This window comes from Cuculus canorus, chromosome 10 (genome assembly GCF_017976375.1).
Source record: "Cuculus canorus isolate bCucCan1 chromosome 10, bCucCan1.pri, whole genome shotgun sequence".
Classification (NCBI taxonomy): Eukaryota; Metazoa; Chordata; class Aves; order Cuculiformes; family Cuculidae; genus Cuculus; species Cuculus canorus.
The window spans coordinates 11,642,304-11,657,738 of record NC_071410.1 but is presented as its reverse complement, the minus strand read 5'-3'; the positions used below and the strand labels follow the sequence as shown (position 1 = coordinate 11,657,738).

The 15,435-nt window shown below is 37.1% G+C and overlaps 1 long non-coding RNA gene across 7 annotated transcripts in view; it reads right to left on the bottom strand.

Moving 5' to 3' along the window:
• The window catches only part of LOC128853218 (uncharacterized), a 143,074-nt gene that overhangs the window by 24,994 nt on the left and 102,645 nt on the right, over positions 1–15,435 (bottom strand). For all 7 annotated transcript variants that reach the window (XR_008451551.1, XR_008451552.1, XR_008451550.1 and 4 more), the window contains 2 exons: positions 3,922–4,046; positions 2,825–2,934 (listed from right to left, as the gene is read on the bottom strand). This is a non-coding gene — a long non-coding RNA (uncharacterized LOC128853218). The remainder of the gene's footprint in view (positions 1–2,824; positions 2,935–3,921; positions 4,047–15,435) is intronic.

Genomic DNA, 15,435 nt, shown 5'->3' with positions numbered 1-15,435 from the left:
TCTGCTACCCTCACAGTAAGGAAGTTTTTCCTCATATTGAGATGAAACTTCCTGTGCTTTCGCCCTTGTCCTGTCAGTGGGCACCACTGTGGCCCCATCCTCCTGACACCTGCCCTTTAGATATTTGTAAGCATTGACAGGATCCCCTCTCAGTCTTCTCCAGGCTAAACAAACCCAGGTCTCTCAGCCTTTCCTCACAGGAGAGATGCTCCCATCCCCTCATCATCTTTGAGGCACTCGGCTGGACTTCTACCAGTAGTTCCTTGTCTTTCTTGAGCTGAGGAGCCCAGAACTGAACACAGTACTCCAGATGAAACCTCACTAGGGTAGAGCAGAAGTGAAGGAGAACCTCCCTTGACCTGGTAGCTGTGCTCTTTTTAATGCACCACAGGATACCATTGGCCTTCTTGGTTACAAGACCACGTTGCTGGCTCATAGTTAACTTGTTTTCCACAAGTCAAAACAAAGTTATTTAGGCTACAGCTTAGGACAATGCAGAGAGATGGGCTGATTTTAAAGTTGACTTGAAAAAATGGCTTAAAACTTGTCTTAGACACCTATCTTAGATGTCTATCTTAGACATCTTCTACAATCTATTTGCATCTTTTTCTGTGCTTGTGGACCAAATTCTGTGAACTGCTAAGTACCCTCAACTTTCTGTACAGACAATAGGAGTTAAAAGCACACAACTCTACCCAGAAGGAGTTCAATCTCTTTCAGACTGAAGCATTTAGGAACATAATTCTCTTTTAATAATAATGGAAGATGAGTGTTTCTATATCATAGAACCACAGAATCTTAGAATAGATTCGATTGGAAGGAACCTTAACAATCATCTAGTTCCAACCCCCATGTGATGGGCCCGGACATGTCCCACTGGCTCAGGCTGCCCAAGGCCCCATCCAACCTGGCCTTGAACACCTCCAGGGATGGGGCAGCCACAGCTTCTCTGGGCAGCCTGTGCCAGTGCCTCACCACACTCTAATATTTCCATTAGTACCATTCATCAAATATTTATAAAAGCCAGCATAAAGTTCTTTTGAAATGTGATTCCCAGGAGGCAAAGTTCAGAACAATGCCACTCCATCTTATCAGTAGGTTTTACAAAAACACCCTTATTAGTTTGCAATTGATTCACAGCAATCTATTCATTTTTAGTCAAATTAAAACAACCTGTATTGTAGTGCCACAGTTCATGCTGATACAATTAACATGGTGTTTGTGCATTTCTCTTATGAAAGTCCTTCCTTCCCTGCCTTGGATTATAGTTCAGGCATAAAAGACTCACATGGCACTGAAACTTGACATACAAAGTCTCAGCCGAGGCAAGAATGTTATTCTTTGAAATAAATAATGGTAGAAAAAGAATTTGACTGTTTTCCCCATGCAGGAATATAATGAGGTGAGAGCCGCTGGAAGTGTACCACTGGAACTGACTAGTTGCCCCGTCAAATTACCATTCTTGAATGGCAGATGACTAAGTGAAACATATGAGGATCAAGAAAATAGATAATCTATTTTGTCTTCAATGTCTTCCTTTCACCTGACAAAAGGATATGAATTGAAGACGTGACCTCATATGGTATATACCCATTCCTTTAATGGATACTTAATTTCAAGGAGTGAACAGTCATAGGGACGTGCAGGAACTGCAGTCATATCCTGATGTTGCACAGACTGTGTGCTTTCCCAACACAGCTAGGAAAAATCTGCCCCAGAGGCAGCAGCAATGGATAAGCAAGAAAAGCAGTCGAGTGTGATACAAAGTCAGGTAAACACAAATAAGCTAGGTAAGAGTCACAAAACTGCAGGTGTCTGGATAAAAGATAGACTAAAGCATGTCTTTTATTCTCCACATCTTGTATTTATCCTGGATTCATGCTTTGGGCTATATTTTTAACTCAGTGTTAATGGAAGCTGCACAAAGCTCAGTGCTTTGCAGAGAGAATGCACTCCTATATCTTCTTTGTGGGCTTAGCAATGCATGTACTATGCTATGTAGTATTGATTTACAAATACAAAATCTATAGTGAGACCAACATCAAGGTTAAGGTAGCCGTTTCTCTCTTTGGCCCCTAGTTTTAAAGCATGTCGCCAATCTTTCCTTGAGAATTGCAATCATGGTTCCTTGAGTGCTGAAAGGTGTTGTAAGTCAATGTAGCTGCTGAAAGCCCTCCATATACCAACAAACCCATCCTTTTACTTTAGCCAGAAGAAACGTTCTTCTGGTTGCTCTGCGAACTGATCTCAGATACAGCTCACTTGGCAAAATAAATAAAGAACAGTTCCCAGACTTAGTTGGTTTTCTGGGGGAAGGGTTTGGGGTTTAGGTTTTTTTGCCTTACTGCATGGGTGGCACTTGTGTAAAGAGAAGGTATGACTGGAATGAACAAGTGGGGATAGGATTTCCTGTTCTGGCAGCACTGAAAGACTTGGATAACTTAAAATGCTCTCCTATGTTAAAGACAGCTTCTACAATCTGCTCTCTATGCAGCTCAACTTACTCTTTGCCAACAGAGCACAGCTGCAAAAAATCAGACAAAAGCACTCTGGCCTCCAGCAGCCGCCTTTACCTGTAACATGTTTACTCCAGCTAGTAATTGCAGCCACTCTTTGTCTTGTGGAACTGACACAAGAAAGCCCGATTTGCTTAAAAATATATAGTCATTTATACTAAGGACTTTTGTTTCAACACATGCAGCTCCCCTTCCCTCCACCCTACATCACTAAATACCAATCCTTACCTCCGTTCCATCTCTCATTTATCTTAGATAAAGGAGTTTGAGGGACAAGGGTAATTAAAACCAAAATAGTGGGTCATTACCGACTCAGGTCAGCTTCCTGATGATTCATCACCAGGCCCCATGTGTTGTACTGGCACTGCTGAGGAGTCACTGGAAAGATGCTGAAGCCAGAAGAGGTTCTTAACTAGAGCTGCAACCAAGAAAACATACGTGAGGACTTCATTCCCTAAGGTATCATCTTGCTGTGAACATTTTTGTACAGATCTTTGCTGCCCTAAGTCTATTCATACTGATTAGTTGGATTTTGGTCAATAACCCCTCTTTGGGAAATAATCTTCGGAAACATCAGAATTCCCATTAGAAATGTAAAAAACATCCTTAATATAACTGTTTAATATAATCCTTAATGAAATGTTTGTTTCAGGGAAATAAAAATAGTTTTCTACCACAAAATAGTACTGATATCTCATGAAGATATCCAAATAGTCTCAGGAATCTCCTGGAGTTGAGAGACCCTTGTTATTTCACTTTATCATTTTCAGTGTAAATTCATTTCCTAATTACAAAATTCAAAAGTGTAATTTAAACAGAGCAGACTAATTTAAGCATTAAGCACCAGAAGAGTAGGAAACTTCATTGTTATGGGATATGTACAAAGAAGTAGTAATTGATTTAAATATAACGTGGAAATAGAGCCCACGATCAAAAGGAAAGTAGGTAACTTGATGTATTCCTCAGTCAAACAGTAGCCGAAAAACAATCTTGCAACAAGATTTTATATATATATATATATATATATATATATATATTTACATTCCCACTGGGCTTATCTTTCACACAACAGTTCAACTGGATTTTCCAAATTACCTGTGCAAATATGTCTTTTTCTGAGATTAAAAGTCCCCATAGAACTTAACATACACCCACACTTGGAGACAGTTTAGCGTCCAATCCAGAAATAATGAATTGTGATTGAAAGCTTGCTATCCATTGTACAGGAGCTGTGTTCCTCTCTTAGGACTAGATCCTGCCACAGCTGTGTAGATCTTACATTAGCTCTATCAACATTTACTCAACCCTGTATCCTGATTGTAAAAAGAATCATTGTAATCAAATACAGTTTACAGGTATTTTCAAGTTTGGATCAGTTCCACATTTCTTGCAATTTAATGCCTACCAAGCAGAGTTCCCAAACATGAGCTTCACTGAGATGCAGTGAATTAAAATGTTGTGAATCTTTATATAACAACTTCAACAACATAGGTTTTTGGACATACACAAAACTGTACATGTTCTTCAATCCTGAAAGAAAAAAACAAAGAAGCGTGAAGAGACTTTGGTGTTGTTGTAGTGAATCATTTTGACTTTATGACTATCTCATATTTATTTTTCATTTATAAAATCTCAGCCAAACTCTTTGAAGATGATATTCTGATTTTTTCCATCATCTTATTTCTCATAAATGTGGGACAATTATCTGTAAAGTGAATCCTTTCCTCAGCTTCTAAACAGATTTAAGTCATTACCTGACAAACAACACTATTCCATTTCCACTATTAATATAAAATCTAGTGGATTTTTTTCCAATACACAATTTATTCAATTGGAGACAGTTTCTAGTTAATGTTTTACAGACATAATCCTGATTACTACCAATAAGTTGAAAATGTCCTTTGTGATGGCAGAACCTGTAGGAACTGTCTATAGAAAATGACAGTTACAAATGCTAGAATATTTCCAATTACTTGTAGAAATTAGTAAAAAATATGCAATGTGGACTTTTGGGAGCATCTCGTTTCAACTGATCTTTGTTTAACCTTGTATGTGATGATTCTAGAGAACTGTATGTATCCAAGGGCAGGCTTTCACTCATCACTCTCTCTCTCTCATCAAGATTCAGATACAGGCACATATTAGCAGATAAATGACTGATGAGAACACATGTTGCCATATGCTAAACGAGAATATAGTTGTCCCTAATTCCAGCACCAGTGTTCCACTCTGACACCAGCATTGCCATTCTGCTACATGACAGCAGATGTTCAGAGCCTTAGAGGTTGGCTTCCCAGTGAGGGAGAAAGCAATGACATAGAGACTGACTAATTCTTAACTGCTGCTGACTAAATTTACACTTATGCAGAGATTTTGAACTTAGTCATAGAACATGCAGGGAAAAGATAGCTCTAAAAAAGCCTCAAAATTCCTTGACATGTTCACTAATAATATTTTATTGTTAGTTTTGCAGACAGAAAATAAACTCCTAAGTCTAATTCAGAAAAGTTGACAAACTTTAGAAAAACTGACCCAAACATCAATAAGTGTTGAGGTTTTCCATAAAAATAAAAAAAGACATTTTGTAAACACACCTCATGAATTCTCAGGTGCCTGGGACTTATTCATGGTAGTTCTTTGGAATCAAAACAGCATGAAACAAATTGTGCAGCTGGAGGCAACTCAGAGAAAAATTAAGAAAAAGATCAGTGAGAAGTTGCCATCTGATGTGAAGGGCAGAGGTATACTCCTAATTTATCATATTCTGGGCTTTTTTTTCACCATCTTACTGTCTTCACACATAATAGCTAAACCCACTGCCTTATGTTTAAATAGTTAAGTTAATTAAGAATAAGCTTAATGCCTGAAATTAAAATAGAAAGACCACAAAACAATATCTCAGGATAGGGGTAAATATTTCACTCAGTCTATATTAAGTATATATTTACATATGTTATTGGACAGATATAATTTAAACTGCTTTAGCAGTTTAAAATCCTCAGAAGAAGAATGTGGATCTTTGCCTCTGCTCAAGGAGGACAACAGCTCTTAACATCTGAAAATCAATCATGGAATATGCCAGACTACAGACGAATTAATCTCAGTTTGAACAAACAAGTAAATAACTTTTAGAATTTGTACTTCACTTCTCTTTGTTGTAAGTATTCCTTATTATTTTATTTACTCATCATAAGACCTTAAAATAAGTTAAATATGCCTACAGCAGTACCTTGGGTCTATTGAGCCGTGTGTCTCATTTCATAGTTCTGAAAAGAAAACCTGTTCACAGGGGTGTTTTAGTAATAATTACTGGTTGCTTGGGGCATACTCTTTCTGGATGTTGCACTAAATGTCAACATGTAATTTTTCGTTTTGTTCACATTTGGAATTTAATGAAGACCTTGTGCAAAGTGTTACTTTATTCTGATCTCATCATATACACCTGTATGTTTTCCTTCGTCTGCCTTCTGCTTTTCTGTTCATTTATATTTTACTGTAAATAACAAATAATATACGAACCATTTTTACAGTCCATGTGTCACAGAATAATCATCTTATCAGTCATTTCAAAGTAATGGTCTTACAAGGCTAAAATTAATTGGGAATGACTGAATAACTGCTGATGGTCAAGCTAAAGAAATGTCCAGCTTGTTGCTTGCAGTATAGTCAGCAAATGAAAGCGTGCATTTTTAAGTAGTTTATCACAGTAAGGTTTTGTGCAATATGATTGCAGTCAAAGCCGAGCTGTGAGCATGCTGCTTAAGGTAGGTTTTTTGCTCTTGGGTCTAAATCCATGGGGAAAACCTGGGACTAACTTTCTAGGACTACAGGCACAAAACAAAAGAAACAAAGTGTGTGAAAAGCAGAGAGAGAGATGCTTAACAAATTTGGAAAAGTGAAAGTCTTCTGAGCTGAAGATAGAGGCAAGTAGGACTTGAATCCAAGAGCAGGTGTGCACCAGCTGTTAGTGCATTTTAATTTACTTTGAAGTCTAGAAGAAATGACAGAAGTATTCACCTCTCTCATGCAACCTGCGTGCTCAGTCTTTCATTCTTTCTTCACAGAAATTACCTTAACCCACTTAGAGAGTCCCAGTAAAAGAAGCATCATTGACTGGCATAGCAATGCAGAACTGGGCTGTAGATGACAATGGGAAGGAATGCACACTATGGTTAATGAGCAGACAGCTGAGATGTCCTTTTTAAGAACTATAGCTGGGAAGAATGGCAAGGCAAACACAATCACTCACACTTAATTACTTTGCTAACATTTCTAGAAGTAATACAAAAAGGCTCTTCCAGCCTGTAGACTACTCCAAAACCAATACAGCAAGGAAAGATCCTTTTGCCAGGCTCCGACTGTCCTATCTGGCTTAGAAACCACTCTACTGTTCAGCTGCCAAAGGTTTCGGCAACCTTGTCTTTAAAGAGGTTGATTCTATCATTTTTTTTAAAAAGTATTGTTATTATTAATAATTTCTCAGACTAAGAACTGGATTCTGGAGATTATGTAAGTCTTGTATACCAGCTCTCTGCTGTTATACATCAGTGATAGTTTTCTGTTTCATACTAGTCTGGCAGTTGCCTTAGTGGTTAGGTATTGTGCTTTCATAGAAAGAGTAAAGCACAAATCTAAGCTTACGTTGCTTTACAGCTGCAATTTTACCATAGAAGCTCAGGCTATTTGGGGAATACTAGAGCAAGCAAGGTCTGTAATATCCTCTTCTAAGATGATAATCTTCGTGTTACAAAGAATAAAATCTGCTCTATTAACTACACTCTTGTCCAGCTCTGCATCTTGTAGACCTGTGTCCTCAAAGGTATTTGGTTATCTCTGCAGCCCAGAAAGGTTCGATATCTGGTACCCTGCTTCCCACTCGCCACTGATCTTCCAGTCATTCCAAAGACTTCTGTGAGTAAAAGTTATTGCAAATGTTAAGACTGTCACAGTGACTCCAGTTCTGTGATGGTTCTCTTACCACTTCACACACCTTCATAATGCACTCAGATAACACTCTGTAAAAATGCAGTTGGTGATGGTTACACACTCTGTATTTAAAGGCTTAGCTCTGCCCATGGATCCCATCAAAGTCAGTGTGGTTATAGGGAGTGCAGTTCTGGGTTTCAAGTCATGTAGTTATTTGCAGTTTCACTGTGGTTAAGCTATAGTTGCTTCATTCTAACATGAAGATTCACTCTGACACTTGATTTGCTCTCTGGAGAGAGATCCCAAGCTACAGCCAGATGGCTATGAGGTTCCTGTTAGGTCTGAATCATGCTCGCTAATTTATAGGAATTGGAGGCTGTAGTATGACACAGTTCACAGTCTCTGGGGTTAAAAATTGATATGAAAAATTTAACTGAATCTGCTAGTGACAGCGTCTTTTTACATTTTATTGCACTGCACTTCTGTTGACATTAGAAGATATTGCATTCAATTACTCAAAACTGAGATAATTTAAGTATGAACACTTTTACACACAGAAATTGTTTGGAGTAACTAAGAGGTATTAATGCATAGGAAATCTGGGTTAAATACACTTTGTAAGCTGCTGTAGAAGAAGAGTTCTTTTTTTTCTTCAGATAGTGGGTGATGAACATGCTTATTTCAGTAAGAATAGGGGAAAAAATGGAAACCTACCAAACAACTGCAATTCCAGAGATTCTACTTCATAAATTATGCCAATAAGAACAACATAGCTTGGTGAATTTACAATGCTTAAACTTCAAATTGAATTTAAATAAGTGAAAGTGCTTCGTGTGCATTATAGAGCACTTTCAGGAGGCTCTCTTCTGCCTTCTATGATGCAATGTTTTTTAATGAAATAGGAATTTGTGTTTTTCACTAATGTAATGCATTTTATTTAGAAGATCTCACACTGCACAGGAATAGGAAATTAGTAACTGAACACCATAGTCGTTTCAGTCACTTATCCTCACAGAGAGATTTGTAAACTAAAATTAATTTTAAAGCTTTTAGATTTTTCTTCAGATTTTTCCTTTCCTCTGACGCTTCCCCAGAGGCCTAAGTTTATTATAAATCACAAATGAACACATAAAAGATTCTGCTTAAACTCAGCACAGCTTGGATCCTTTTCACTGGAGAGCACAATGAGAAAAGCTGACCAGAAGAGATGCAGTTGGGAATTCATGCCAGAAGATCAGCCTTTTGCATGTAAATGTAGAAAATTCCTGTCTCCCTTATTTCTGAAAAATTACCATAAACATCCTACATTCTAATTTAAATCTGAATTGTTTGCTGCTTTCCATGACAAAGCTACTACATATACTAGGAACATGCCATGCTGTTAATGTCTTTGAGGCATCACTTTACCATTTGACAATAAAACTCTGGTCAGTTTTTAAAGGCAGATGTACATTCTCAGCCTAAAAATGTCTGCCTAAAACCAAAGTAAACCTTTCAGAGAATTCTTTTTGTTAATCATTCAGATATGAATGCTGCATTCTGTTGCATTCACTCACCCAAGCCTATGGACATTTTTTAACCAACAAATTCCCCGTTTTGGCTTGTACATGCAGAATACTATTCCTTCCTAAATGCATGCAAAATGCTCTAGTTAATCTCCATTTATTTGCCTGGTTTCCCCATATATGAGTGAGATACAGCACACCATTTATTTCACCAAGGAGATTTCATTTTTTGTTCCTGTACAGCAGAACTTTGCTTTGTGAGATATATCCATACATATGCATTATATGCCAAAAATGTCTTCCTTTATTCACGCAATGGGTCTTCTGCAAAGAACCGCTGGAGATAACGCATTGCTACTATACCAGCTTCAAATTTTCCTAGTTGGAACTTAGAAATAGGAAAACATCAACAATAATACAAAATTCCTTACTTCAATAAAAGTAATAAACTCTGCCTCTTAAAAAATTCAAGCACCAGTCTTTCTGTAGCTTTAAAAATTTACATTGTGATTTACATCCTAATATATTTTTAGCATTGAAGGAAAAAGATCTCAGATCAAAAAAATGAGTTAAGATGATTAATCTTAAATGAAAAGATTCTTAAACTTCAAACTCTATTAATAAATTAGCGATTAAATTGCCCTCATATGAAATATTCCAGTGACAACCTCCAGTATAATTCTCATAAGAATTTAAGAAAATAGGGATTTGACTTTCAGATTTCATGTTTTGTTTAGATTAAAAAAAAAAAATGCTTTCTTGTCAAAGTCATAGATTGAAATGCCTTAAATGGATATATTTAATCTGAAAATTTCTAGCATTTTCATTGTTTCTGAAGGAAAACTCTCACTGGAATGTGGGAAGTCCTGTGTTGTTCTGTCCCTGGTATTTCTACCAACATCGAGCCTCACTAACTTTGTATATTCTGTGAGTTTCAGAGTCCTGGCTTAGTGTCTGACTCGAAGACTGTTGAAAGTCCTCCTAAGGGAAGGGTATTTATTGATGAGGTCAAGGGATATCAGATGCCAAGAAATTAAGCACACTTTTTGAACACATCTCACAAAGACAGTGTGACTTCTTTTGGATGTTTGTAGGAGAAAATATAATTGAAACATAAAGTTATAATAAAGAACTAAAGTTATAATGAAGACCTACAGTCATAATGAAAAACTAAATAGAGTTAATACTGTGCTGAATAAAGACTCACAAGACACAGATCTCTTTTTCATTATAGTTTATGGCTACTACTAATTTTATTTAAGACTCAACTTGATTAACTCAATTCCCATTCTAATGCTAAAATTTTTATATTTTACTTACGTTAAAAAAAATTGAAAAATAACCTCATGCATCGTGATCAAGTAAGGATATTCCCCTTAAATACACAGAATTTGGTTAACTTCCCATTAATTGAAAAATTACAGTGTAGTTATAACATGGATGGCATTGAAACACAGCTGATAAATACTGCTTGAAGCCAAATGAACAAAGCATCACCACCAACGCTGAGAATTAATATTTGGCAAAGGTGGGGATTTGACTCATGGCTACACTTGTAAGGGAAGAATAAATACTAAATGGAACATCACAGTCATCACTGCTGCAGCAGTGCCTGGTGCGTTGCCTCGGGAAATGTCAGTGGAGTAGAACATTGCCTGAGATTCTGTGAGTGGGAAGAATCTGAGGCTTCTTTCGTGAAACAGGAAAGAAGTGGTGCTTAAAAGGCACGTTTTGGCTTCCCTTTCAGCGTCAGAGGGGTCTTGTATAGATGCTCCACATAAGTGACTGAGAAGGTAGGCACAGCTACTTTCTCTACAGCTTTTGTGGACTGTATATCAGATTGATGAGATATGAATTGAGATGAGCTGGACCTCTACTTCTACTAAACTGTCCTTGATTCATAGAACTGTTCTCAACAGAGAGGAAGAAAAAAAAGACAGAGATATGCAAAGGGATGTGAAATACAGAAGTATTTACATCACAGACAACATAATCAGAAATGATTACTCACAGTTACCCAAATGGACACAGATAATCCCTCTGTACCACTTCTCTCCATTATATGTGGGACTTTCATTTACTCATTCTAATTAAACTTGGTTTAGAAACTCATTCAATTCTACCCAGAGCAATGCAAGAAATAACCATAACAGATTTTCTGAGGAAAGGCTTTTACTCTAAAACTTTTCTAGACTGTTCATGTCAGACAGTATTCTTAGCATGGGAAGTGGTCAAACAGCATAAGGAAATTGAGAGGCTCAACAACGGAGTAAGTATTCTTTTCCTGTAATGGTGGCACTTGCTTTTTCTGATAATCTGGAGAAAGGAACACTGGATTTGCTTATTTTGGAGCAATATCTTTACTAAATTATGTGGGAACAGATGTCCATGGTTCCACACAGACTAAAGCAAGACTCTGGTTCATTTTGTTTAACCCTTTAGATGTAAGTTTATTATATGCATGTAAATGACACTGAATTGACATGGAATTAAATAACTCAAGTTGGTTTTAATGAGATCTAGATTATTAACTGCAATATACATTGTTCTTTGTCGTAGACTGAGCACAGCAGAGTTAATTTTAATTGTGATGCTTGGGGATTTTCATTAGCAGTGAAACCTCTTGTGCGCTGAAATGAGAGTATTCCCTAGAGAGTGTAGAAGCAAGCAAGAGAGAATATGTAATGAACTGAGTTCAACAAAAAGAAGGTCAGAACCAACATTCATGCAGAAAAGAGGTCACCTTAAGAAGCTGCATTATTAAATACGACCTGGAATATATACACCTTGACATGTAGCAGGAGGAAATTGCTACTTAGTCCAGATATAATTAAGTGATAAAACGTAGGTGGATTATTTGCAAGCCAAAATAAATCCTAAGGAATAGGAATTTACTGATTTGCAAAACAGATTATGACTTTACTGGCCAGATTCTTGGCTCATAGCTCTAATAAGTACCAATCTGTACCGGTTTGAAACTGACACAAAGCATTTTTAAGAAATGCAGATGTGTAAATTATTTTATCTCTCTAATCAAATGGAACTCAGCAGAGCTATTGCTACAGAATTTACAGAATGGAGAACCACAGCTTTATGTTGCAACAGACCAAGAAACAAAAACAGATGTAAAATTTAAATGAAATTCATCTCGGGAACAAACTGAAAAACCAAAAGGGGAGAAAATCCCTACCAGACAAACATAATTATGTGGACAAATGTAGACATAAACAAACTGGATGATGAAAACCAGTCAGCACCACGAATTACCCTTGGGAGAGACAAAATGCCAAACAGCATGGGTGCTGAGTATCGTGTAAAGAAGAAAGAGGCAAACTATTAAGGAGACATGACTGACAGAGGGTCTTGTGTTGACCACCTAGCATCAACATGTCTTATACAGTTCAGCTACAAGTCCAGCAAGGTGATGAAAGGTGATAATAATTGCCTGACCTCTTGAGAAGCAGCAAAAAGGCCACTCTGAGCTCTTATAAGTATTTGATATTTGACAGCACAGTTATTCTGTTTCTGGATGGCTGGGCCCAAAGAACTATGGTGAATGGAGTTAAAGCCAGTTGATGGTCAATCACAAGTACAAGTACAAGTACAAGGGCTCAGTATTGAGGCCAGTTCTGTTTAATATCCTTATCAGTGATGAGAGTATCAAGTGTAGCCTCGGTATGTTTGCAGACAACACTAAGTGGGACAGGACTTTGATCTGCTTAAAAGAAGGAAGGCTCTACAAAGGGATCAGGACAGGCTGGATAGACGGACTGAGACCAATTGTATAAGCCTCAGCAAGGCTGAGTGATAAGCATTGGAATGGGCTACCCAGGAAAGTAGTTGAGTCATCATACTTGGAGGTACTTAAAAGATGTGTAGATGTTACACTTAAGGACATGGCAGAGCAGTGGACTTGGCAGTTCTAGGTTTACAGCTGGATTGATGACCTTAAGGGTTTTTTTCCAACCTGAATGATTCTATGATTCTAATCTGGTATGTCCATATGCCTTTCAATCACATTTCAATAGTGTTGTCCTGCCTTTTTGTTCTCATAGCAATTTACATAATATAACATTTGCATCTACTGATCAGATATATTGATTGCAGTTGTCAGTCACCGTAAAGATTATAGCTATAACTTTACAGTATTGCAAGAAATACAACAGTTAAGTCTACAGATTTAATTCTGGTGCCACTGGGGTATTTTCTGTGTCTTTTTTTAAAGTGTTTGGATACAAAGAAGCTGAAACAAGTGTTGAAAGTAGAGGTGTGACCTGAGATTTCATTTAAATGGAACAGCTTGATTATCTTTAGCTTTGCCTGTGTTCACCCATATATGCATCAAAAGTAACTCCACTAACACCGATGACGTTACTTTGCCTTTAGGGTGGAGAAACTAAACAGAACATGGTTCATTGCTCAGTCAGCATCTATGATGGATGGGGAGTTTTCAGATCTAAAAATTACAACTCATGGTCTTGGACTGGTGTGCAACCAAAATCCTTTGCAAAATAATACTTATACTAAGATAACAAATTGTTTTCCTTCTGTGACAAGTGTTACAGACTTCACTGCTATGTCAGTAGACAGTGTTTTGCATATTTCAAACAGTTTAAAACACAAAAAAATTTGTCTTTACTGCCATGTCTACAGGTTTTCCCCAAAAGATTAAAGTACATGAACTTTTCATGTAACCTTGAACATATTCTCTATGTAGACTAAGTAGACGCATCCTGCCCCTCCTTTCAGTGCACCAGAAGAAATAGGCTTGTAGCTGGACTCTGAACCTCAGTTAATGTCTCACACTTTCCAGCTGAGCTGATTAGCTTGGGCTGAGTGCCTCATTAACCCTGACAATATGGCTTGTAGTTGGTTCAGAGGTCACACAGCATCTTAGAGCTGCCTGTAAAAGACTGGTGAAACTGCACTTCATTGTATTTAAAACCAAACCTGCACAGAGATTTTAATGTTATTTTAGGCACTGGATGTATATAAGACTTCATACCTTTAAACTTCCAGAACAGACAGATCCTGTGTTTTAAAAGGTGTTCAATAATCCTAGAATGATACTCAAAAAAAGTCAATTGAAATGCATGAGCATTTCAACCGTTTGCCAAGTCTAGCCATATATGAATAAATAGGCTAAATAAAAGGCTTTTGAAATTTGCCTTCTACTCAGGTAAAAGGAAAAAAAGAACCGATTGGGCTAGAAAAACAACTTCCAATGACAAATTAATGCAAAATGGATGGAATTATGAAATGAATAGAGAGGAAAGGGCAGAAGTAGAAACCTTTGTGAGTATATCTAGGGAGAAGACAGTAACAAATGTACCAGAGGAAGAGCTAAACAGTCTTTTTTTTTCACTGGTGGTTTCAGAAGGACAGAAGAGTAGGATAGGAGTTTGTCACCTGCTGTAAAATGTGCTTAGATGGGATAAAGAGAATAGTTTGTTGACCTTTTAACAAGACAGTTGTTAATCTCATACATAAATCTAGCATCTTGCTTCAGAAATCAGGATTGTGCTGAATAAATGAACAAGGATCATGGCATAATGGTAGCTCTAAGATGTTCAAGACCTCTGCATAAGCCAGATGTAAAGCACTGGCAGGGGACAAAAGAAAAATCTCAACTAAAAATGATTTGGTGGAAGATGGATTTGTGTAAAGAATCTCTTGACTTATCTATGTGAGTTCAATGAAATACTTATTCAATTCATAAACTGGTCCTCATTTCTCCTACTCCCCTCTATCTTTGTATCTCTAGCATTTCTGTGTCTTTGCCAAACAGGTTTAATCAATTAAAAAATATATTTTAAAAATGTATAGAACTATAAGTTCTATAAAGGGCACTTTACAGATATATCAACAAGCACTGTCCATGATGCTTCTTTTTAAGGGAAAAAAATCGTAACTAGCTGCTAGCAGGAAACAGACGTCTGCTTCTAAAATACAGAATCTTACAGAAGACCTGGAAACAAGATGGAACAAAGAAAAGTCCAAAACCTCTATATTTATTACTATGTGTTTAGATTTATTGTTGTTTATTATTAATGGAGAAAACATTTCTTTCAGAAGGGCACAATGAGAAAACATTAGGCTTCAAAAAGAAGCAGTAATATTTACAAACTCAGTATGGCTTAAGATCTCAGCAAAACGTCAGTGGTTCAAAGACTCAACCAACCCTCTGCATTAATTTCTCCAAACCAGTCAGAATCATTTTTTTGCAGCATCTTTGTCTCCTACAGCTGACAGTTATTTGATACAGTTAATGACCACAGTGGGTACTGAAAGCCACTAGCTACTAATAACCGTCAGCGTTAAACAGATGAGTGGGCTCTGCCTTCTCCTTGGCATAACAAGGGAAATGGTCATTTTTCCAGTGTGGGGATTAACAGTAGTTGACACCATCATTCTGTTCATGCCATACACATTCAATGATAATTTACAAGTGCAAAAGCAGGGAAGTTTCTCAAGCTATATTAATATGC